We start from the raw sequence: 26,481 nt of genomic DNA, 5'->3' as shown, positions 1-26,481 counted from the left end.
TTCTTTGATAATTACTCTAAGATACTACAGATTTCACTGAGTGTGGCTTCATGATAATTATCAGAAATATTTACAAGTCATATTTTAAAAGTTGCTATTTAACATAAATAAGACCCATTTTTATATTAATAACACAAAAACATTGGCAAAAAGTTATTTAAGTATATTTGGCATAAAATGTTCTTAGTTTCAAGTGTACAGCATAGGCAATTTAGCAATTCTGTTACATTATTCTGTGCCCACCACAATAAGTGTAGTTACCATTTCTTATCATAAAATGTTATTAAAATATTATTGAATACATTCCTTATTCCTTACTTATCATATTCATGACATATTTATTTTATAATTGGAAGTTTATACTTTTTAATCCCTTCACTGATTCCAGTCTTTATTATAGTTTGATGTCTAAAACTTGGAGCTCATTTTAGAATTTTAAATAGATGGTAGAACATTTGAGACAAGAGTCTTAGTTAAGATGTCCACTAAACATAATTAATTAGTTTGAAAAAGCAAGGAAGACCTCATATTAAAGAAATCTAAAAAAGGGTCAAAGAAGAGAGTTTAGGAAAAAATAACCTCATACTAATTGTGCAATATTTTAGAGAAAAGAGGAAAATATCTGACAGCTAAAAGGAGGAGTAGATCATGCAAAAGAACAAAAATTAGGGTCGCCTCAGGTCATGATCTCACAGTCTGTGAGTTTGAGTGCCACGTCGGGCTCTGTGCTGACAGCTCAGAGCCTGGAGCCTGCTTCGGATTCTGCATCTCCCTCTCTCTCTGCCCCTCCCCGACTCTTGCTCTGTCTGTCTGTCTCTCTCTCTCTCAAAAATAATTAAACTTAAAAAAATTTTTTTTTAAATAGACACACACACAGGAGGAACTACTAGATTTACTTTGGGAAAAGTGTATTTATTTATTATATGTATTATAATATTTAAAGAAATAATAATATATAACTTATTATATTATAATCTTTATTATAATTATTATTTATCTGTATTTATTATATATTTATTTTAATATATTTATATTTTATTATGTTTATATATGTATTTATTTATAATCTTTAAAAAATATGTATCTGTTATAATCTTTAAACAAATAATATTTTTATGCCATCAAAATAATATATATGTATATGTATATACAAATACAAAAAAGATTAAACAAATATATTCATAAAAAATTCAAATGAAAATCTACCTAATATTACAAAAATGGGTAGGTATTATAGAATAGAAAAGTACTGACAGAAGGAAAAGTATGCTAAAGATCTTAATAGTATCAGAATTGGGGGAGGTACATATATAATTTTAGAAAAATAGTAAGAAAGCAATATCCTAAATGTCAGAAAAGTGGGACAACTTGAAATAATAAACTTTCCTGGTAAAACAGTTACTTATAGGTTAATTTTTTTAAATTTTTAAAATTTTATTTAAAAAAATTTTTTTACATTTATTTATTTTTGGGAGACAGAGACATCAGAGCACAAGTGGGGGAGGGGCAAAGAGCAAAGGAGACATAGATTCTGAAGCAGTCTCCAGCACAGAGACCAATGCAGGGCTTGAACTCACAAACCATGAGATCATGACCCCAGCTAAAGCCAGACACTTAACTGACTGAACCACCCAGGCACCCCACTTATAGTTTAATCTTTAAAATAAATGTAAATGGGATAAATTCACCAGTTAAAAGCAAAGACTGATAGATTTATTTTAACAAGAAATGTAAAATATAACAAGAAACACATCTAAAGGTAAAGATTTTAAGAGTTTAGAAAACAGAAATATCAGAGTAATATTAGCTATCAGGAACATGGTTTGGCTATATTAATATTATATAAAATAGGCCTTAAAACAATAATATCCTTTTAGAAATGAAGAGGTGTATTACCTTTACAATGATCCAGCATGATCAAGTGGAATTTATTCCAGAAATCCAAGATTAGTTTAACATTTTACACTGACTTCATGCCATTTGCCATATCAGCAGATGTAGAAAAATCCCTTGACAAACTAGACAGTCTTCTCAAACTGGGAATAGAGTGGACTGTTCTTGGTGTATAATATACCTCCAGTTAATAGAATATTCAAAGGTAAAATAATTAATGCTTTCCCCCTAATTTCAGAAATAAAATAAGAATATTTGTTCCAAAATGTATATATTCATTGGCATACTGGAGACCTTAGTCAGTGTAACATGATCAGATAGATTAATAAGTCTTCAAATTTGGAAAGCATGATTGTGCATGTTTAAATCCCACATAAGTAGAAATATTGGAAAGTAAATAATAGAGCACTATTTGCAAACAACTTCATCATGGACACAGAAAATACTATGGTATTTATAAGCAGTCACCAGAACCAAGAAATAAAGTTAGAATGATTACAGAATTCAAGGTGAATGTGCAAAGATCAATTTTATTTCTCTAAACTTACAAAAAAAACAACTGGATAATGAATTTTAAAAATACCATTTAAAAATGTTGATGCCCGGGGAGGGAAGATGGCGGCATAGGAGGATGCTGGGCTCACCGCGCATCCTGCTGGTCACTTAGATTCCGCCTACACCTGCCTAAATAACCCAGAAAACCGCCAGAGGATTAGCAGAACGGAGTCTCCGGAGCCAAGCACAGACGAGAGGCCCACGGAAGAGGGTAGGAAGGGCGGCGAGGCAGTGCGCGCTCCACGGACTGGCGGGAGGGAGCCGGGGCGGAGGGGCGGCTCTCCGGCCAAGCAGAGCCCCCGAGTCTGGCTGGCAAAAGCGGAGGGGCCTGACAGACTGTGTTCCGACAGCAAGCGCTACTTAGCGTCTGGGAGGTCATAAGTTAACAGCTCTGCTCAGAAAGCGGGAAGGCTGGAGGACAAAGGGAGGGAGAGCTGCTGAGCCCCCGGACGGCAGAGCTCAGCTTGGCGGGGAACAAAGGCGCTCGCCAGCGCCATCTCCCCCGCCCATCCCCCAGCGAAAATCCCAAAGAGAACCAGTTCCTGCCAGGGAACTTGCTGGCTCCGCGCAAACACCCAACTCTGTACTTCTGCGGAGCCAAACCTCCGGCAGAGGATCTGACTCCCTCCCGCTGCCACAGGGCCCCTCCTGAAGTGGATCACATAAGGAGAAGCGAGCTAAGCCTGCCCCTCCTGCCCCCGTGCACCTTGCCTACCCACCCCAGCTAATACGCCAGATCCTCAGCACCACAAGCCTGGCAGTGTGCAAGTAGCCCAGACGGGCCACGCCACCCCACAGTGAATCCCGCCCCTAGGAGAGGGGAAGAGAAGGCACACACCAGTCTGACTGTGGCCCCAGCAGTGGGCTGGGGGCAGACATCGGGTCTGACTGTGGCCCCGCCCACCAACTCCAGTTATACACCACAGCACAGGGGAAGTGCCCTGCAGGTCCTCACCACTCCAGGGACTATCCAAAATGACCAAATGGAAGAATTCCCCTCAGAAGAATCTCCAGGAAATAACAACAGCTAATGAACTGATCAAAAAGGATTTAAATAATATAACAGAAAGTGAATTTAGAATAATAGTCATAAAATTAATCGCTGGGCTTGAAAACAGTATACAGGACAGCAGAGAATCTCTTGCCACAGAGATCAAGGGACTAAGGAACAGTCACAAGGAGCTGAAAAGCGCTTTAAACGAAATGCAAAACAAAATGGAAACGACGACAGCTCAGATTGGAGAGGCAGAGGAGAGAATAGGTGAACTAGAAGATAAAGTTATGGAAAAAGAGGAAGCTGAGAGAAAGAGAGATAAAAAAATCCAGGAGTATGAGGGGAAAATTAGAGAACTAAGTGATACACTAAAAAGAAATAATATACGCATAATTGGTATCCCAGAAGAGGAAGAGAGAGGGAAAGGTGCTGAAGGGGTACTTGAAGAAATTATAGCTGAGAACTTCCCTGAACTGGGGAAGGAAAAAGGCATTGAAATCCAAGAGGCACAGAGAACTCCCTTCAGACGTAACTTGAATCGATCTTCTGCACGACATATCATAGTGAAACTGGCAAAATACAAGGATAAAGAGAAAATTCTGAAAGCAGCAAGGGATAAACGTGCCCTCACATATAAAGGGAGACCTATAAGACTCGTGACTGATCTCTCCTTTGAAACTTGGCAAGCCAGAAAGGCTTGGCACGGTATCTTCAGTGTGCTAAACAGAAAAAATATGCAGCCGAGAATCCTTTATCCAGCAAGTCTGTCATTTAGAATAGAAGGAGAGATAAAGGTCTTCCCAAACAAACAAAAACTGAAGGAATTTGTCACCACTAAACCAGCCCTACAAGAGATCCTAAGGGGGATCCTGTGAGACAAAGTACCACAGACATCACTACAAGCATAAAACATACAGACATCACAATGACTCTAAACCCGTATCGTTCTATAATATCACTGAATGTAAATGGATTAAATGCGCCAACTAAAAGACATAGGGTATCAGAATGGATAAAAAAACAAGACCCATCTATTTGCTGTCTACAAGAGACTCATTTTAGATCTGAGGACACCTTTAGATTGAGAGTGAGGGGATGGAGAACTATTTATCATGCCACTGGAAGCCAAAAGAAAGCTGGAGTAGCCATACTTATATCAGAAAAACTAGACTTTAAATTAAAGGCTGTAACAAGAGATGAAGAAGGGCATTATATAATAATTACAGGGTCTATCCATCAGGAAGAGCTAACAATTATAAATGTCTATGCGCCGAATACCGGAGCCCCCAGATATATAAAACAATTACTCATAAACATAAGCAAACTTATTGATAAGAATGTGGTCATTGCAGGGGACTTTAACACCCCACTTACAGAAATGGATAGATCATCTAGACACACGGTCAATAAAGAAACAAGGGCCCTGAATGATACATTGGATCAGATGGACTTGACAGATATATATAGAACTCTGCATCCCAAAGCAACAGAATATACTTTCTTCTCAAGTGCACATGGAACATTCTCCAAGATAGATCATATACTGGGTCACAAAACAGCCCTTCATAAGTTTACAAGAATTGAAATTATACCATGCATACTTTCAGACCACAATGCTATGAAGCCTGAAATCAACCACAGGAAAAAGTCTGGAAAACCTCCAAAAGCATGGAGGTTAAAGAACACCCTACTAACGAATGAGTGGGTCAACCAGGCAATTAGAGAAGAAATTAAAAAATATATGGAAACAAACGAAAATGAAAATACAACAATCCAAACGCTTTGGGACGCAGCGAAGGCAGTCCTGAGAGGAAAATACATTGCAATCCAGGCCTATCTCAAGAAACAAGAAAAATCCCAAATACAAAATCTAACAGCACACCTAAAGGAAATAGAAGCAGAACAGCAAAGGCAGCCTAAAACCAGCAGAAGAAGAGAAATCATAAAGATCAGAGCAGAAATAAACAATATAGAATCTAAAAAATACTGTAGAGCAGATCAACGAAACCAAGGGTTGGTTTTTTGAAAAAATAAACAAAATTGATAAACCTCTAGCCAGGCTTCTCAAAAAGAAAAGGGAGATGACCCAAATAGATAAAATCATGAATGAAAATGGAATTATGACAACCAATCCCTCAGAGATACAAACAATTATCAGGGAATACTATGAAAAATTATATGCCAACAAATTGGACAACCTGGAAGAAATGGACAAATTCCTAAACACCCACACACTTCCAAAACTCAATCAGGAGGAAATAGAAAGCTTGAACAGACCCATAACCAGCGAAGAAATTGAATTGGTTATCAAAAATCTCCCAACAAATAAGAATCCAGGACCAGATGGCTTCCCAGGGGAGTTCTACCAGACGTTTAAAGCAGAGATAATACCTATCCTTCTCAAGCTATTCCAAGAAATAGAAAGGGAAGGAAAACTTCCAGACTCATTCTATGAAGCCAGTATTACTTTGATTCCTAAACCAGACAGAGACCCAGTAAAAAAAGAGAACTACAGGCCAATATCCCTGATGAATATGGATGCAAAAATTCTCAATAAGATACTAGCAAATCGAATTCAACAGCATATAAAAAGAATTATTCACCATGATCAAGTGGGATTCATTCCTGGGATGTAGGGCTGGTTCAACATTCGCAAATCGATCAACGTGATACATCACATTAACAAAAAAAAAGAGAAGAACCATATGATCCTGTCAATCGATGCAGAAAAGGCCTTTGACAAAATCCAGCACCCTTTCTTAATAAAAACCCTCGAGAAAGTCGGGATAGAAGGAACATACTTAAAGATCATAAAAGCCATTTATGAAAAGCCCACAGCTAACATCATCCTCAACGGGGAAAAACTGAGAGCTTTTTCCCTGAGATCAGGAACACGACAGGGATGCCCACTATCTCCGCTGTTGTTTAACATAGTGCTGGAAGTTCTAGCATCAGCAATCAGACAACAAAAGGAAATCAAAGGCATCAAAATTGGCAAAGATGAAGTCAAGCTTTCGCTTTTTGCAGATGACATGATATTATACATGGAAAATCCGATAGACTCCACCAAAAGTCTGCTAGAACTGATACATGAATTCAGCAAAGTTGCAGGATACAAAATCAACGTACAGAAATCAGTTGCATTCTTATACACTAACAATGAAGCAATAGAAAGACAAATAAAGAAACTGATCCCATTCACAATTGCACCAAGAAGCATAAAATACCTAGGAATAAATCTAACCAAAGATGTAAAAGATCTGTATGCTGAAAACTATAGAAAGCTTATGAAGGTAATTGAAGAAGATATAAAGAAATGGAAAGACATTCCCTGCTCATGGATTGGAAGAATAAATATTGTCAAAATGTCAATACTACCCAAAGCTATCTACACATTCAATGCAATCCCAATCAAAATTGCACCAGCATTCTTCTCGAAACTAGAACAAGCAATCCTAAAATTCATATGGAACCACAAAAGGCCCCGAATAGCCAAAGTAATTTTGAAGAAGAAGACCAAAGCAGGAGGCATCACAATCCCAGACTTTAGCCTCTACTACAAAGCTGTCATCATCAAGACAGAATGGTATTGGCATAAAAACAGACACATAGACCAATGGAATAGAATAGAAACCCCAGAACTAGACCCACAAACATATGGCCAACTCATCTTTGACAAAGCAGGAAAGAACATCCAATGGAAAAAAGACAGTCTCTTTAACAAATGGTGCTGGGAGAACTGGACAGCAACATGCAGAAGGTTGAAACGAGACCACTTTCTGACACCATTCACAAAAATAAACTCAAAATGGATAAAGGACCTGAATGTGAGACAGGAAACCATCAAAACCTTAGAGGAGAAAGCAGGAAAAGACCTCTCTGACCTCAGCCGTAGCAATCTCTTACTCGGCACATCCCCAAAGGCAAGGGAATTAAAAGCAAAAGTGAATTACTGGGACCTTATGAAGATAAAAAGCTTCTGCACAGCAAAGGAAACAACCAACAAAACTAAGAGGCAACCAACGGAATGGGAAAAGATATTTGCAAATGACATATTGGACAAAGGGCTAGTATCCAAAATCTATAAAGAGCTCATCAAACTCCACACCCGAAAAACAAATAACCCAGTGAAGAAATGGGCAGAAAACATGAATAGACACTTCTCTAAAGAAGACATCCGGATGGCCAACAGGCACATGAAAAGATGTTCAACGTCGCTCCTTATCAGGGAAATACAAATCAAAACCACACTCAGATATCACCTCACACCAGTCAGAGTGGCCAAAATGAAGAAATCAGGAGACTATAGATGCTGGAGAGGATGTGGAGAAACGGGAACCCTCTTGCACTGTTGGTGGGAATGCAAATTGGTGCAGCCGCTCTGGAATGCAGTGTGGAGGTTCCTCAGAAAATTAAAAATAGACCTACCCTATGACCCAGCAATAGCACTGCTAGCAATTTACCCAAGGGATACAGGAGTACTGATGCACAGGGGCACTTGTACCCCAATGTTTATAGCAGCACTCTCAACAATAGCCAAATTATGGAAAGAGCCGAAATGTCCATCAACTGATGAATGGATAAAGAAATTGTGGTTTATATATACAATGGAATACTACGTGGCAATGAGAAAAAATGAAATATGGCCTTTTGTAGCAACGTGGATGGAACTGGAGAGAGTGATGCTAAGTGAAGTAAGCCATACAGAGAAAGACAGATACCATATGGTTTCACTCTTATGTGGATCCTGAGAAACGTAACAGAAACCCATGGGGGAGGGGAAGGAAAAAAAAAAAGAGGTTAGAGTGGGAGAGAGCCAAAGCATAAGAGACTGTTAAAAACTGAGAACAAACTGAGGGTTGATGGGGGGTGGGAGGGAGGGCAGGGTGGGTGATGGGTATCGAGGAGGGCACCTTTTGGGATGAGCACTGGGTGTTGTATGGAAACCAATTTGACAGTAAATTTCATATATTAAAAAATAAATAAAAAAATTAATTAAAAAAAAATGTTGTTGCCCAATGTGATGATATTAGGAGATGAGGCCTTTGGGTCTTAATGAGTCAATGTCCTTATAAAAGAATCCTCACAGAGATCTCTTGCCCCTTCCACCATGTGAGGAGGCGGTAAGAAATTGGCAGTTAGCAACGTGGAAGATCACCTTTACCAGACCATGCTAGCTTTCTGATCTTGTATTTCTAGCCCACAGAACTGTGAGAAATAAATTTCTGTTCTTTATTAAAAAAAAAATACCATTTATACTAGCAGAAAAAAATATAAATAACAATAGTTGTTAGGAATAAATGTAGAGTAAAACATAAGGTTTCTATACTGATAATTAGAAAACATTACTAAGAAAAATTCAATAGAGCATGGGGCGCCTGGGTGCCTCAGGTGGTTGAGTGTCCAACTTCGGCTCAGATCATAATCTCCTGGTTCGTGAGTTCAAGCCCTGCATTGAGCTCTGTGCTGACAGCTTGGAGCCTGGAGCCTGCTTGGGATTCTGTATCTTACTCTCTCTCTGCCCCTCCCCGACTCTCACTCTGTCTCTCTCAAGAATAAACATTAAAAAAAATAAAAATTAAATAGCACATAAAGAAATGGAAAGGTCATTCTCATAGAAGACTCAATACTGCTAAAATGGCAGTTTTTCCCTTAAATGATCAATAATTTTGTACAATCCCTATATAAATTCCAACAGGCTCTTTTGATGGAATAATTGATTCTAATATTTATATGGAAACACCAAGACTGTAGAATAGCCAAGGAGTCTTAAAAATATATATATAGAAATTACGACATCTACATTCAAGACTTATAATGAGGTCTGTTTTTCAAAGGATGTGATTTACCTAGAATAGACAAAGAGATCAATGAAACAGAATACACTTTCCAGATCTGTTCCATCCACTAGGGAAGCTACTAGCCACATGTGCTTAGTTAAATTTAAATTCACAAAAGTTAAATAAAATTAAAAATTGGTTACCTCAGTCACATTTTGAGTGCTCATTAGCCACATGTGACTAGTGACTATTCTAATGGGCAATGTAGATATAGTACATTTCATTATTATATAAACTTCTTTTGAACAGCACTGCTCCCAAAGGACTTATTCACATATGAGTCAGCTTGATTTTTGATAAAGAAGCTAGGTTAAATCAGTGAGAATTGAATGTTTTTTAACAGATACTATCACTTAAGGCAGCTGGGTCAGCCAACTCCATCAGCCAAAAAAAGAATATAAAAAAACTCAGTACCTATTTCCCTCTGAACACAAAAATCTGGATCATAGACCCACATGTAAAACTCAGAGCCATAAAACTCTTAGAAGACAATAACTTTGCTTTTTAGGAGCAGAAAAGTGACATACTTAATTGGGTCAAAAAATCACTAACCATGAAGAAAATATAATTGGTAAATTAAGTTTCATCAAGATTAAAATTTTCCTTTCATTAAAAGATACCATTAGGAAAATGCAAACCACAACATGGGAAAATTATTTATAGTGAAAAGGTCTGTCACCTGTCTTGTTTCCAGAATACATACAGAACAAAACAATACAAAAATCCCAGTGATTACATGAGCAATCCAATAAAAATACAGAACAAAACAAAACAAAAACCCCGGTGATGATTACATGAGCAATCCAATAAAAATTGTCAAAAATTGTCAAAAGACTTGGATAGATACTTCAAATGACCAGTAAACACTCAGGAAAAGGCTCTATCATTACTCATCTGAGACATGCAAATTAAAACCAGGCAAATTAAAACCGCTATGCACTATACACACACTAGAATAGTTAAAATAAAAAAGACTGATAAACAAAATGAAGGCAAGATATGAAGCAACTGGAAGTTTCATACATTATTGGTGGTGGGTAAAACAGTAAAACCACTTTGAGAAATATTTGGTGGAGTTTCATTAATTTAAGGAATACATCAACCCCATTACCCACCAGTTTTATTCCAAGAGAAATGAGAATATATGTCCACAAACAGACTTACAAGATAATGTTCAAAACTTTTATTTGTGATAGCCATAACTGAAAACCATCTCTATGACCATTGGATAACCAAATAGTGACATAACCCAAATACGGAATATTACATACTCATTATTCCTATCTACTCAGAAGAAATAATTTCCCTGTCCACACATATTCACCAAATTATGTTGGATAGCCTTTGTAGTACTTAACTGAAAACTATTCTTTACAAATCAGGCTGGCTTATGCATTTTATTCTTTTTTTTAATTAAAGTACATCAAAATACAAAGAATTTTTTAAATGATGTTTTTATATAAATATTCTCTGTTAATACTTATGTTAGGTTTTCTACTGTGGTGAGATTGCAACATTTTGTGGTCAGTCACACTACCCAATTGGGACACTTGCAATTTATGTGAGAATGCAACTTTGAGAGACTTTCTATGAAAATCAATTGTTATTATTTCTGCTTCGCTTGAATTTCTCAGTATTCCCTAATACAGCCATCTGCAATTACAAGCTATAAAATAATTATTCTACTATCCCATCAGCTATGTATGAATTCTGACCTTTCTTCTATGAAATTATCCATTGCCTTATTGGGAACTCCAAGTGTACTGGTTAAGACCAGAACACATATGTATGAACTTAGGAGAGAAGAAGAACGTGAGCTAAACTGCAAATACTGGTAACTTTGGGGTGAGATAGGAATTGTGAGGCATCAGAGAGGGAGAAGCAATGAGTAAGAGGGCAGATTTACATTTACAACATTACATCATTTACTGGAGAAGGTGAGGGGCAGGCTGTTTTATTTTTTTTAAATCTTTGACATTTTTTTCTAAGAGATTCCCTCAATTTATCCTCTTCAGTGGGCCCTGTATTTTCCCTGTGATAATTTGGGTTCTTTTTTGGTAAATGTCCTTTCCTTCCCATTCTTACTGTACATGCTATATATATTCCCTCAATCTTTAATGCTGGGCTTGTTCATATAACTTGTTTTAGGCCAAAGGAATGAGAATGTGACACATGCAGGGGCCTTGTATGTGCTTGCTCAGTTTATACCAGCTGTCATGAGAAGAGTGTGCTATGAGTCATTCTTCCTCTTTAGCTTGAACCCTACCCAGCAAAACACATGTGGATAAATCTTGAATTTCACCTGCAGCCTAGAGCTCAAGCCTGGCCGAACCACAGCCTGAAGACAGAGACACAGCTGAGTCCAGCTTAAATTAGGCAAACCACAGTTACCTATAGACCACGCACATGAGAGTAAATGCTTTTTGGTGCAAACCACTGGCTTTTAACATGGTTACTTATGCAACGTTGTTGTTAAAATAAGTGTACATTTTCAAACACACTGTCTATTCAAAATACTCTATATTTCCCGTTTTCCTGGTTTGTTTTGGTGATAGGATAATGCAGCACATGTGAAAACATACAATAAAGTATATATATGTATATATGTGTGTATGTGTGTGTGTATATATATGTATATATATGTGTGTGTGTGTGTTGTGTATATATATACATATATATACATATATGTATATATATACGTACCCATATACATATACATATACCCATATACATATACCCATACATATATATACACACACATGAATTAGTGTTTTTACCTTAATTTCATATACAACATTTGTTATGCTTTTCAGGGCTACTACATACCTAGAAATGTCATTGAACATCCTTCTTCTCTTTTCCTTTTTAGTAATTATTTGTTTGCCTTGAAGTTACTGTTTTATAATTTAGAACTCTAGAACATTACCACCTACTTCATAATGTTTAACTCTCTCTTATTGATACCTTCATCTTTGGATAAATTGTTTATGTCAATGATCCATCCAGGATCTGAGACTGCCTTCTCAACTTTATTAATCTTTTATCTCTAGCTTTTAACTGCATGAATGTTCTCATTAACTAAACTGTGCCACTTGATTTTAGAGTCTTGAACTCTAAAATTTACATCTCAGATCGTTCTCTCCCCCTTGCTAAGTCTATCCTCCTATGATAATTTGTTCATTCATAGAGCATTCATGTACTATGTATGCAAAATGTTAAAGAAGGTTGAACTTTGTAACTAGTAATATACTCGTTACCCTTTTATTGTCCCTTTCTAACTGGTACCTGAGAACTGAATCACTCTTACAGTCCTTGTGTTCAGCTAACAATATGCCAATATTCTCAATATCATAAATATGTAAGGTACTAGCCCTACCACAGGAAATTTGTGTGAGAACTGCTTAAAAGTATTCCTCAAAACTACATCATAGTGCCTCACATACAGTAGGTGTTCAATAAATATTTATTGAAAGAATGTTGACATAGCCAAGAAATAACTCTCTAATGGGAGGATTTCTGACATCATGACTAAGCATTATATATTTTAAATTACTTTAAGGGAAAATAATACCCATTTTCATAAATTCTACTTATAGCACTGATTTCAACTCATAGCTTTGGAGATAAAATATCTGTTCTCATGTCTGCTAGTTGTAGAAACCAATTTTGCAGTTGTAGTATTTCATCTTGGGCAAAAATTGATGGTGTGTGAGAGAATTACAGATTCAGAAGAATTGATTATGGCCACACTGGCATATGATCAGGCAAAATGACCTATTCACCAACTCTCATCAGTGACATTTGAGGAAAGGCAAAATAGCAGAGTATTTTTTTCTGTGCTTCTAAATTCTCTTTTTTACTTCTAAGTAGTAGCAATACTGCAAAAAAAAAAAAAATCAGTGCATATTAAGATGATCCTTGGATGACAAGAAAAGTCCTTTATTTCCAATGAATAAGTCAATCACTAGATCAAAATATTTTTTTTTTCCCTTTGGGCTCAGTGCCATTTTTGTTGACAGTATGACACTCTCACAGAGAAGAGAGGTTAGGTCTTTTATTACATTCACTGAATTAAACAAAATGGGAGAAACAGACAGGGAGAAAAATTATGATCAAATGCTCTACCAAAAATCTTCAACATGATGACAGATTCAGTTAAGTGAAACAAATATGATAATTGATTATCACTTTTAATAACTTTGCCTTCAATTACTTCATTAATGAAAGACAATAGATAAACTCCTTTGCAATAAATTAGCAGTAAAATCACATGGCAAATAGAAATATATAGTTGAGCACTCACTGTACTATACCATAAGACCACAGACTTTTTCTTGTAAGTTTCTTGTGGGCAATTTATTAAGTGGAAAATTTGTGTCACTTGCATATATTGGTATTTTATGATTTTATTTTAGTCAGCAATTTTTATCATTGTAGGTTTATGTACCTAAGCTCTATATTCCATCTTTGCTCATTTTAGAAATAGCAAATCTATGCATGAATCTGCATTCTTCTCATGTATATATAGCTATGAAAGATTTCACATTATGCAGTAGAAACATAATTACCTCTTTAGAATTTTGATGGAAATTCGGAAGAATTTGTGTTGAAATGCTAAATTCTAGGATATATGTACCATTGCTTGAGTATTTTCATGTCTTCTCCCTCAGCACTTATGTGGTCTCTCCTACAAATTTGTACACTTACATATTAACAGATTTCCCTGTGTTACATATTATACAAATGTTAGCCTTGTACCTACAAGGCCATACAAAGGCCTTTTTCTGAGTCTCTACAGTACTTAACATAGAGCTGGGTGTATTGTCTGTCCTCAGGAAGGACTTACTGATAGTATATTTGTTCTTCATACATAGAGAACTGCAAAAGGTTCAGAATTTTTAGGATCTGGAAACATATTTTTACTAAGTAATGTCATAGCCAATTCAGTCTCTCAGTGTTAGAGCAATATATGACCTCATTTAGTCAATTCAGTTAAAATTATTAGGCAAGAAACTCAGTGACAAAACTCAAACACACCAGAGACTACTGATTGGTTGCTTTTCAATTTTCTTCTTGAAATGGTAGCATCATGTAGACATAAATTATTGGTATTTCTTTTGTGCATTCCTTTTATACCTTTGGCTTAGCAAGGATATGAATAATATGCATTCTTGTGTTCAAATCAGATTTATAACTGGGAGACGCATTTGTAGAAAATTATACCTTTACCATTTTGGGCATTGAAATAAATGTGAAAGAAAGAGCTATAAAGTGTCATCCAAAGTAGCAAAAATAAATAAATAAAAGATATCTCTTTCTGACTAGGTAACAAGCTGTGACAACAACAGTATTAATGCATATAAGGAAAGTTCCTATTGTCAAGATAGTCCCTCACCTCAAATTCTATTCCTGGGGAAAGCTATAAACTCTCTATGAACATGAGAAACTTCTTCACTTAAGTTAAATAGGAAAAGTAATTACCATATTACCATTTACATTAAGTTCATAAGTTCAAATTTGCTTTGCTATTTTTGATTGAATTTGAAAAGGTAGTGAACATTATACAATCTCATGGAAAATCTGTAGTTATAGTTTTAGAGGTTTTTAACTTTTTAAGATTTTATAAATAAAATAAATGTCATTATCAAATATTTTGAAAATACAAAAAATTTAGAAAAATACAAAGAGCCATGTTTCTACTTTCCAAAGGTAACTTTTTATTTTGTTTTATTTTATTTTAGTTTAGTTTATTTTATTTATTTATTTTTGAGAGAGAAAGCACAAGCAGGGGAGGTGCAGAGAGAGAGAAGGAGAGAGAGAGAGAGAGAGAGAGAGAGAGAGAGAGAGAGAGAATCCCAAGCAGGCTCCACACTGTCAAAATAGAGCCCAATGCAGGGCTCAATCTCACAAACTGTGAGATTATGACCTGAGTGAAAATCAAGAGTTGGATTCTTTTTTTTTTTTTTAAGCAGGTTTTCTCATTGTAATTTTATTTATTTTATTTTTTTTTAAATATAATTTATTGTCAAGTTGGCTTCCATGAAACACCCAATGCTCATCCCAACGAATGCCTTCCTCAGTGCCCATCACCCACTTTCCCCTCTCCCCCATCCCCCAATCAACCCTCAGTTTGTTCTCTGTATTTAAGAGTAAGAGTTGGATTCTTAACCAACTGAGCCATCCAGGTGCACCAAAGATAACCATATTTTAATGACTTTCTTTACAATTATTTATGAAATTGAAATGCATCTTGGTTTTCACTTAATATTAACTAATAAGCAGTTTAATAATACTAAAACTCTTCCAAATATTTAATGAGTACATATTGTCCATTATATGGGTGCAGCATATTTGGATGCAGCATATTTCATTAAAATTTTCATTTATATATGTATGTTTTGGTTATTTACTAGCTACAATATCATAAACGTAGATATTGTAAATAGATGATTAGAGTTGTAATTCTGGCTTTAATTTGTGGATCAGTATTTTGAATATATTCTGTTTATTCTTTTCCTAAAATACAAAATTAAGCATTTATTCACAAAATTACACAGTTCTAGAAATAGTAGGGTTTTTTTCCTCTACTCGCTCCCTTAAGACAAACATTGCAAACTCTCTTAGCAAATTCATTGTTGTTGTGGTTTACCATATCTCAAATTAATATGATTGCTTTTCTACTTCTTAATTTTTTTAACTTGAGGCATTGACTAGTAACTTTGCAGTCTGGAGGGTGATGATTTACCCTTAGTCTCTATCACACACCTGCACTCATGATGCCTGGCTCATGTTCCTGATACATGCCTAGCATAATATTAGTAATTTAATGATTAAAGATTTATAAGTTAATATAGCTACATTTGTATGTAACCTATTTTGTCTCTAGAAGCATGGAGAATTTTTGTACATTTTCAGTTTTTTGAAATCTTAAAATAATGTACCATGGTAGGGGTATATTTTTCTCTACTATGTAGAAAAAGGGCACATGCCCTGAGTAAAAATCACATGCATCAGCTTTGGAAAATGTTCTTGTTTTAACTGGTGATTTCTTTCTCTTTTTTTTTCACTCTCACTCTTTCTGGAACTCTTTATTGGCTAGTAATCTATACTATTCTTACTTTAATTCCTATTTCCTCTCTTGCTCCCTTCCTCTTTCTTTTTCTTTCTTTCTTTCTTTCTTTCTTCCTTTCTTCCTTTCTTCCTTTCTTCCTTTCTTCCCCTTCCTTCCTTCCTTCCTTCCTTCCTTTCTCTCTCTCTCTCTCTCTCTCTCTCTCTCTCTCTCTTAGGTTTTCTGGAAGATTTCCTCAAAACCATTTTTCAAATCTTTTACTAACTTTTTCATTTCAGTATCATATTTTTAATTTCCAAAGACAGATCCGTTTCTGTTCTCCTTTTTAAAATAGTGTTTCATTCTTGTTCCAAGATGGTATACCTGCTGTTATCTCTCTTTGAGATACAGTTTTCTTTCATTGTCTTCTGCTGTTATTTATTTTGGCCACTGTCTTTCATGTGGAGAATTCTGCAGCCTGTGGCTGGTCATTGCTTTTCCAGGGCTTCCTTGAGGGTGGTTTGATGTCTTTGTATCTTTTCTACTAGGAATAAAAGTGTGACATATATATTCCAGTGTTGTAGGAGCTGAAGCAGTTAGGGGAAGTATGCTGGTGGTTTCAGCATTCATTAAGTATATCTTTTCTTTTTTCTTAACTCTACTTGAAAAATGCAGTCCAGAAATATCTATTTTGTGATTTTTAGGGGAAAAAAAAGTACCAATCTTTTCTGGAAGCTGGGTGGTTAGGTGATGAAACACAATTGTTATACTATTTAGAGTTGAGAGGGAATGAATCTAACAGCTTTTTAAATTTTAAAACAATACTCCTTATTTTAAACTCCCTCTTTTCTAGTATTTGTATTCATCCATTATTGAGGACTTTGGCAGTTTGGCAACAAAAATCATGTCAGATCCCAGCTTTCTCCAGTTAGCTTTGAATGAGTTTTTTCCAGTCTCCTGAATCTTTCATCTGAATTTCCAAAGTGTTGTTCTTTTCTACTTTTCTACTTTCCTTGTCTTTGAGGCTTTTTACTTAAAAAAAAAAAAAGATCCATTTCTTTTTGTTTTTTCCTCAATTAATGTCCATGTCCTCTATCTCTACCAGGAAGCCCAAAGTCTGAACTACGGACACTTTGTGCCAGTTTCGTTTTCAGAAACATTGCACTAGTTTACATTCTTACTGCTGGTATATAAGAACTGTTATTACTTATTTTATAGTATCCTTGCCAGCAATATTATAAATTTTTCTTAATATTGACAATTTCTTAGGCATAGAAATTGCATAATTTAAAACAAAAAAACGTAGCAAGCATCTAAACTCTTCAGATAGAGATGGAGATAACAAGTGCTCCATAAACAAGTGAAGGAATGAGAGTGACTGAGGACCTGAAATATTTAGTAATTCTGGGTAAAGCACAGATCATTCATGGACCTTAGTATGACCAGGGCTTACTAGACTTCCATTTTATTCCATGCCCTAATGAAGAGCAGCTCCATGCATAGAATAATAGGAATCTTATAAATCTGAATGGGGGAAAATTTTAAGTTCACTGTATTGTGGTATTAGTACTATCTATGATATTGTCACCAAAAAAACCATACTGTATTCATTTATATAAATATCAGTTGTAGATCTCCTAAAATGCTTAGTACTTTACTCAGTACCTTAAAATTACAGAATATATAGCATAGTGATTAGAGTTGGCAATACTTTATTGTATATTTGAAAGTTGTTAAGAGAGTAAATATTAAAACTTCTCATCCCAAGGAAAAATAAAGAACTAAATGAAATAATGAACAAAAGTAAACTTATTATAATAAAATAGTAAACTTACTGTGATAATCATTTCACAATATATACACATATCAAATCAATATGCTGTGTTTCTTAAATGAACATAATTTTGTATGTCAATTATATTTCAATAGCACTAGAAAAAAATAGAAGAAAATTATAGTCGCCTTTTAGTTCACACACTAGATCTTCATACTTAATGTGTTAACTAACCCGGCACGTGTATGCTATTATCAGTTTATGTTTAAAACATCTTGTTAAACATATTTTCATAGTATTCGTTTCCATCATAATCTATGTGTTTTTACTTTATTCATTTAAACACAAATAAAATTAAGAATCTCCACATTTATGAAAGAGATTCTCCTGAGAAGAATGAGCAGTGGGTGGAATTTTAAGGAGTGCCCAAAGTTTAGACGTGTTATGGGATAGATATTTTCCTCAGATAGTTGGAAAATTGCTAAAGTTTTAAACATTTAACTTCATATCATTTTCACTTTATGTTCATTTTACATTTTTTCTGATTTTTAGTACTTTCCTTTGTTTTTGAGCCACAGTTCCTCCTAAAATGAGGTGTAAAATTAAGTAAGAGTTTTCAATGCCTCATTTGTTTGGTACATTTTTTCACTGGATGCAATGGGAATATTCTAGGGAAAGAATGGAAAATTTGCCATTCTAATTAGGCCATTGTAGAACTTAATTTGCTTTACTGTAATCACCATGTTTTTCATTCTCTTTCAATGCAAATGTAAGATTGAAAGAAGAAAACTATTCAGAAGAAAGTAACCAATAGTCAATTAGAAACATCTGGTGACACAAAGTTTGAGATGTAGAGTCAAAGTTTGCCTGGAAAAAAAAATATATATCATATATATCATATATATGATATATATATATCACCAGACACAGAATTTGGCATTAGAATGCATTCCTGCATGTTTTTTGGTAATTAATACCATTTAATTCTTTAAAAGAAAAGAGATTCAATGAAATACATCAATTAGATAATATCCAACAAACATGTTAGAATTTACTTTTTTTTTTTTTAAATAACTTTGTCCTTTCCTTCAAAGTTCATTGAGTGTGACAAAAACTGGTCTGTTGTGACATACACAGTAACAGTAAGATCCCTACCGTGATATTGAAATACTCAGAGTTCTGGTATAGAGAACAGAGAAGACTAATAAATTCTATTTGGTGTGATAAGTAAAATAAATATATTTACCAGGTATAGTGTGGCCCACATAAAGATGAATAAAATGCGCTTGTTTATAGTGGGAAATGAATTAACATAATGTTTGCACTCAAAATTATTTGAGATGACTCACAAGTTGAACATATTACAAAATAGAAAATTTGAGAATAGATGCTAAACAAAGCATCTTAATTCAACCATGGGGGTAGGCACCAGTGGAGATACCCAACTACCACATTTGGTTTACTTTTTCTGTAGCAGAGAATACAAAAGAAAACCTGCTTACTTAGATTAGCTTTTCCTGAAGAGCATTCCATGCAGTACTTTATTTGAAAGATGCTTCTAGAAAATTTAATCTGTTATAAAAATGTTGAGGAAATATAGCACAAAGTATCCCTGACTTTAAGACTATGTGTATTAGAATTAATTGAGTTTCTATACTGATGAAAATTGAGCGAATGCGATTGCAAACAATATCCATTATTATTTGAGGAACCAGTATTTCATGGGACATATTTTAGAAATACTGGTTTGATAATTTTCACTTCATAACATATACAAAAATCCATGATCCATGATCATTTGATCCATGGATCATATCCATGATCCATGTGATCCATGATCACAACTTCCTGGTTAATAAACAGTTGTGAATCAAATAACAAGAGTGAAATTTAAAAAAATGGGAAAGAAACAGATAAAATGAAAATCTCTAAGGAGACAATTTAAGATGTCTTTTTTATGGTGCAGCATTTTATTTTGTAATGTTAGATGCACTAACTAAATTTATTGGCAATTTTAAAATTAAAGAGAAGAGGTAAGAGATAGAAATTATTTTAAAATACTGAGGAGAGTTGCATTTTGGCTGCTAGAAACAGTCTCTGAGTATTAATGAAAGGGAATTTAAAACTGTCCATTAAATTCCTTATTTTTTAAATGAAATGTGAGACTACTGATGTAACAGTTATGATTGTTGCAAAAATTACAAAATTGTACTATATATGTAGTACATACATTTACTTGAAAACCTAAGAATTAATTTCCTAACTTCAGATATTTTTCTAAACCAGTGTATCATAGACGATACTACTAAAGGTATGTTAGGATTGGGGCACCTGGATGGTTCAGTATGTTGAGTGACCGACTCTTGAATTTGGCTCAGATCATGATCTCACAGTCCATGGGATTGAGCCCCAGATAGGGCTCTGCGCTGACAGCACAGAGCCTGCTTGGCATTGTCTCTTTCCTTCTCTCTCTCTCTGCCCCTCCGCTGCTCATGCATGTATGCATGCATGCAGGCAGGTGCTGTCTCTCAAACTAAATGAATAAACTTAAAAAAAAAAGATATTTTAGGATTGAACACCTCTGAATAATAAATGGAATTTTGATAAAGATAGAAAAAAACAGGGGCGCCTGGGTGGCTCAGTCAGTTAAGCATCCAACTTCAGCTCAGGTCATGATCTCATGGTTCATGGGTTTGAGCCTCACGTCGGGCTCTGTGCTGACAGCTCGGAGCCTAGAGCCTGCTTTGGATTCTGTGTGTCCCTCTCTCACTGCCCCTCTCCTGCTCATGATCTGTCTGTGTCTCAAAAATAATAAACAAAAAAAATTTTTTTTAAAGATTGTTAAAAAAAAGAGGAAAACTACTTGCCAATGTAGATGACATTCTTTTACTAAAAAAATTAAAATGGACTGAGGGAAAAAAGTGTCATCCTTAAAAGTAATAATATATGCCAATAATTGCATGCATTTTCTGTTCAACAAAGTTTAAGTCCTATAAGTTTGAGAAAAAGGAGGAAAAGAAACTTATTTAAAACTATTATGAAGTTAAAGAAAATATTTATTCAAGAGAAGATAATGTCACATACACAAAAAAATTAGACAAAAGTCACCTACATTTTATAGTTTGATACTAATTTCCTTACAGAAGACACACTATTTCTTATTGGAAAAGGAACAATGTTAACTGAACTTTAAGGGAAAACATGCATACAATCAAAATCATCTCAGTCAAATAAAATGAAAGCCATCAAAAGAGATAGAAGTCATGTAGACTGGAAAAATGGTAGCATAATTTGTGGCCAAATAGGAGGTCAATAGAAAATTACAAACTCTGTTAGAGACTGATAGGACTGACCCAAAATGATGGTTCATTGTATATTGTATGCTTAAGAATTTGGTGCCAGAGAGAGAAAAATACGATGTTGATTCCATTTTAAAAGTGAATGAAATCTGCAATATTTTTTTTTTATTTTGGTCATAACTAGCATCACTAGCTATAGAAGTAGTTAATAACGAATTAAGGAAAATGGAGATGAAGCAAGTATTTCAATACATGTGTAATTATAATTATTCCTATACTAAAATCATAGTTTTCATTTTAGTTAAGACTTTCCAATTTTAGTGTCAAATCAATTTTATATTTTCTTAGGATGAAATTTAACATGAAAGCTTATATTTTATTTGAAGGTATTTTTAAGTTATTGGCAAGTTATATAATAAGCATCAGTTCTTCAAGATGTTTAATCAATGTTTTGGTCTATGCTCAAATCATTCCAAATCATAGCCAATTTCTTCTCCTTTTAAACTTGATTGTGTTGCAGGTATTGAATTCTATCTCAAAGTGGTGTTTTGTTGGATATTTTCCCAACCTGCTGTGATATTAAGCGGGGCAGGTCATGGAAATGACTGCCAACAACTGAAATTGGCATGTATTCTAAGTGTTTATGAAGGCGATTGGCTGGCTTGAAATTCACCTGAGGGGCTTAACAATTTTCAAGCTATTAACTCAAGTCTTCCTCCCATGGAGAAAATCAGAAGATGGTCTGTAAGGCTGTGGCAACAAAACAAAAATATTTTCCAATTATTTTACAAAATTAGATTCCATTTCCCCCTTATTTTGCCTCTATTCCTTGATTGTGTACTATGGGGTAAAAGAACATGCAACATCCATAAAACTATTCTGTTTTGAGGCATTCTTTAAAATGCCTCTTCAGAAATTCTCAAAGGGTATGTCAACCTGAGACTGTGTAATAGTCTTAGATTGGCTTAACTTTTATATTGTCATTTACTGATTTGATCTTCAAATACCAGTAGCTAAAGCTCTCATTATGCGCATAGTTCTTTGATGGCGTGAACTGACTTGACTAATCAACCCACACCTTCATAGAAAGATTTTGGATTTATAACTGATCTTCATTTTCTCTATGATTCACAAGAATTAGATTACTTGGAAATACCCACCATGATATTTATTTCCCCCTGCTCATGCATTATTTTTAAATTAATGAATCAGAGACACAGGTTTCAAATTGGAATAATAATGATGATGATGATAATAGAAACAATAAAATGGCACTATGGTTATTATACTTTTCTCAATTTTTGTAATGATGAAAAATTTAGATCAAGTTTAGAGATAATATAATGTCGAAATAATGCCTTTCAATTAATCATTACAAAATAGGTGTTATATTACATAAGGAAAAAAATCTCATAAATCACTATTACTAATTCTACAGTTAAATATTTAAATGTATTAGCAGGAAAACACTTGGATGTATATTTTATTTATTTATTTATTTATTTATTTATTTATTTATTTATTTTAAAGTTTATTATTTTTTTGAGAGAGAGAGATACAGAGAGGGAGGGGCAGAGAGGCAGAGAGAGAGAGAGAGAGAGAGAGAGAGAGAGAGAGGGAGAGAGAGGGAGAGAGGATCCCAAGCATGTTCCCTGCTGTCAGCAGGGAGCCCGATGTGGGGCTTGGACTCAGAAAACTGTGATATCATGACGTGAACTGAAATCGAGTCAGAATCTTAACTGAGGGAGCCACCCAGCTGCCCCTATTATATCTTGTTAATAGCAATTATTGGGTGCTCCTTATGTGCCACTGTCTATGCAAGGCATAGAGGATACAAAAGTAAAAAAAATAGATATTATTTATCTTTTATTTTTAAAAATATTTATTTATTTTGAGAGAAAGATATAGAGAGTGAGCAGGGGAGGGAGACAGAGAGGGAAAGAGAGAATCCCAAGCAGGCTTTGCACTGTCAGTGCAGAGCCCAACATGGGCCTTGATCCTAAGTGCTGTGAGATCATGACCTCAGCTGAAGTGTAGTATGCTTAACTGATAAAGCCACCCACGTGCTGCTGAAGCTTATATATTAATTGAAGAGACAGACAAGAAACAAAAACATAATTTTATTGACATAGAACAAATGAAAATTTCTTCTAATAATCTATTCCTAAAAATGGGCAAACTTGAAACTATGGATTATAAATTACATTCATACTTTCAAAGGGCCCCTGGTAGGCAGTCGATTGTTAAATGTCTACAAAGATGACCAACAGGGTTTTGTTCATGCAAAAGTAACTTGTTTCTCTTGAAGACCCAGTCACCTCTAAAATTTTGTTTTTTCATTGATTGTTGGGGAAGAATAACAGCAGTGTCATATTATGCTTTATTGAAAAACATTTATATGCTGGGGACTACTCTAAGCACTGAAATAACCTAAAGCATGTATACTCCTTTTAATTCTCACTAGCAGACTTAATAATTCTTTTATAGGTGAGAAATCTGAGGGATAGGAAGATTATGTAATTTACTTAAAAATTCACAGCTGCCAGGTGAAAATAGGTCTATTTGATCAAGATATTGTAAGCAATATATCTAATTCTTTATCTATTACTACAGCTAAGAATGTATTGAATAAATATAAGTGAAAGAAGAAAATATAATACTGACTGGGTTAAAAAAATGAAGTAAAATAAATGGTTCTGGGAAAATATGATTTAATGTTTAAGGTTTTTTTCCTTAAGTCACTGGAAAAAATGGAAATGACATTTAATTATTTACTTTTTAATTAGTTAATTTTTTTCCATAGAGAGAGAGGAAGGAGGAGCAGAGGTAAGGGAGAGAGAATCTTGAGCAGACTTCATGCCCAGCATGGAATCTGATGCGGGGCTTGATCTCATGACTCTGAGATTATGACCTGAGCCAAAATTAAGTGTCGGACACTTAACTGACTGAGTCACTCGGGCGCCTCTGAAATGATTTTTTTAAATATGTATATCTAAGTGAGAAGTATGGGAAAATAGAGTTACGGGTGAATGTCCAGAAGTTATCAACTTCAGAATTCACAATTAGTAAAGGAAAGAAGGAATTTAACTTATTGTGCGTTCATGACTATGGAGTCTCTGTGAAAGAACAGAGGACCTGCAATGGAAGCAGAACACAAAACTACAAAGATGTAGCCCATGCAGGAGCAGGTGTTAACATTTTTAATAATACAACTTGGGCACTTGTATCATGGATAATATTTGTTAAAAATCACGTGGGGTGTGTCATGGCATTTATTTTCTGCCCAACAGGGGAACCCAATTTCAGTTAGAACTCAATAAGGAATATATTATTACTGCCTCAAAGCAAACTAGATGTGTCAGCCCTCTTATTACCACAGTGGTAATTGAGCAAAATGCTGATCAGGCAGAAGACAGAGGCAAGTAGCCAGAGAACAAAGAATGCATATTAGAAAAGGACAAAAAAGTATCAGCAACAATTAAGTAAAGAGAACACATTCTCTGGTAATATGGCAAATGTTTTGCATATATGGTTGATAAACAATAACTTTCTTAGTAATGAAATTGAATGTATTTTCAAACACACCTATATACAGGGAATGCATAAATCTATACCTTCAAATCAGTGTATTTTCAGAGCTAAATACTAATATTTTAATTTGTAGAGCCTCAGGTAATATGTAAAATACTCAGCTAGGTATTAAAAATAAAGAAATAAAAGAATTAAAGGCCAAGTGCCAGTGCTCAGTGGAAAAGAGAGGTAATTAAAATATGTTGACTAGGATATCTGCTTCTGGCCATCACTGAGTAGCTGGTATTAAAACCAGCTCTCCTGCTAGAACAGTAAGAAAAACTGGAGAAAGTATATGAAATAGTCATTTTCATATATTGAAAATAAGGCAACATAATCCTGTGTTCCAAAGAAGCAAAAGGAAAAAGAGGTAAACAATTCGATCAACTTGTTCATTACTATCTTCTGCTTTTTGTTGTTTGTTGTTGTTAACCGGAAATGATTTACTGCATCTGTAGCACAGAAAGAGTGAACCCAGTCAGAGCCTTGCAGTTTTGCTAATCTGAAGAGACAGAGAAAGAGTTAAAGTGAGATAGATGGAATTTGAGGGGCAATATAATTAAAACTGCATTAGTTTCCCTTGAATCCTGGTTTTAACTTGAACCTACATATATGCAGAATGATAATGAGATCAGGCAAAGAATTAACTACCAGGAACAGATTAACAACCAGGGAGATGTAACCTGAAGAACTCTTAGATCTCACAGGACTGGGAGAATTCATGATACGAATAACTGATATGTAAAGACATTGTTGAATGTATGTAGCATCCAGTAGACATTTCAAAGGCCATAAATTAGGTGTAGACCTAACTAGTCCTAGTGCAAAGGATGTTTTGTACTTTTCCTCACAAATCTAAAAATAAGCTTCAAAACAATTGAGTTGATCAAATATATTAAGTGCTGGCCCAAATAAAACTGAAAATGTTTACAAAAAATCAAGGTACTCAACAATATTTATAATATCCAGTATACAAAACAAAATTCTAGACATGTAACAGGCAGGAACTTTTATCTTATAATCAGAAGGAAAAATTATTCAGTAGACTCAAAACGTAAGTGAAAGCAATTGTGGAATAAGAAGACACTGTCTTTAAAATAGTTATAATACTTTGTAATAAAAACAATAGGGTACTACTGGTAGAAAAGTAGACACATAGATCAGTAGAACAAAATAGAGAGTCCAGAAATAAACTCAAACTTTATTTGGTCAATCTATGACAAAGGAGACAAGAATATGCAATGGGGAGGAAAAAAAAACCCACCCAAAACGATCTCTTCAACAAATACTACTGGGTAAACTGGACAGCTACATGTAAAAGAGTGAAACAAGGATACTTTCCAACACCATACACAAAAATAAATTCAAAATGGGTTAGAGACCTAAATGTGAGCCCTTAAATCATAAAATCCTAGAAGAGAGCACAGGCAGTAATTTCTCTGACATCAGCTATAGTAATATTTTTTTTCTAGATGTGTCTCCTAAGGCAAGAGAAAAGCAGAAACCAA

Source organism: Panthera leo, chromosome A1, assembly GCF_018350215.1.
Source record: "Panthera leo isolate Ple1 chromosome A1, P.leo_Ple1_pat1.1, whole genome shotgun sequence".
Lineage (NCBI taxonomy): Eukaryota > Metazoa > Chordata > Mammalia > Carnivora > Felidae > Panthera > Panthera leo.
This window is presented reverse-complemented; position numbering follows the sequence as displayed.